Source organism: Ceratina calcarata, unplaced genomic scaffold, assembly GCF_001652005.2.
Source record: "Ceratina calcarata isolate Rehan_Ccalc_2016 unplaced genomic scaffold, ASM165200v1 scaffold584.2, whole genome shotgun sequence".
NCBI classification, from domain to species: domain Eukaryota; kingdom Metazoa; phylum Arthropoda; class Insecta; order Hymenoptera; family Apidae; genus Ceratina; species Ceratina calcarata.
This window is the reverse complement of record NW_017177064.1, coordinates 49,645-50,152: the sequence shown is the minus strand read 5'-3', so window position 1 is coordinate 50,152 and position 508 is coordinate 49,645.

The window sequence follows — 508 nt, the reverse complement described above, 5'->3', positions numbered from 1 at the left end:
ACTATATTTTCATTAAAAGATCGTTACAATATTAATAGTTATTTAATATCGTATGAATTTTAAAAGACGAAACTGTCGTTTTATCGAAAGAAGAAGAATCTGATGATCGAAAAGTCTGACGAACGGAAACGAAGAAGATGAATTTTATTAACGATAGGAACTGAAAAACGAGTAGTTGGACTACACGCACGCACATGCACACGCATTTGAAACGAGAGACGAGTTTGACACGCACATACGTCCACGTACGTGTAAATAACGATAGATAAAAAATGCTCCGATGTTGTGAATCGTCTGTTTCTTGTCCTCGAGGTTTTAATTATCCCTAAAATCGGTGACGTCGTCTCCTCTCCGAGTTCTCAAGATTTAAGTGAAATTTTCACACGTTGAAAATTTCGTCGAGAATCATCGAGGATGTCGAATCGAAATTTGAAAGCTGGATTGATAAGAAAAATGTAAATTATTCACTGTTCAAATAGTTACGAGCAAGATTAATCGCATTTATAAA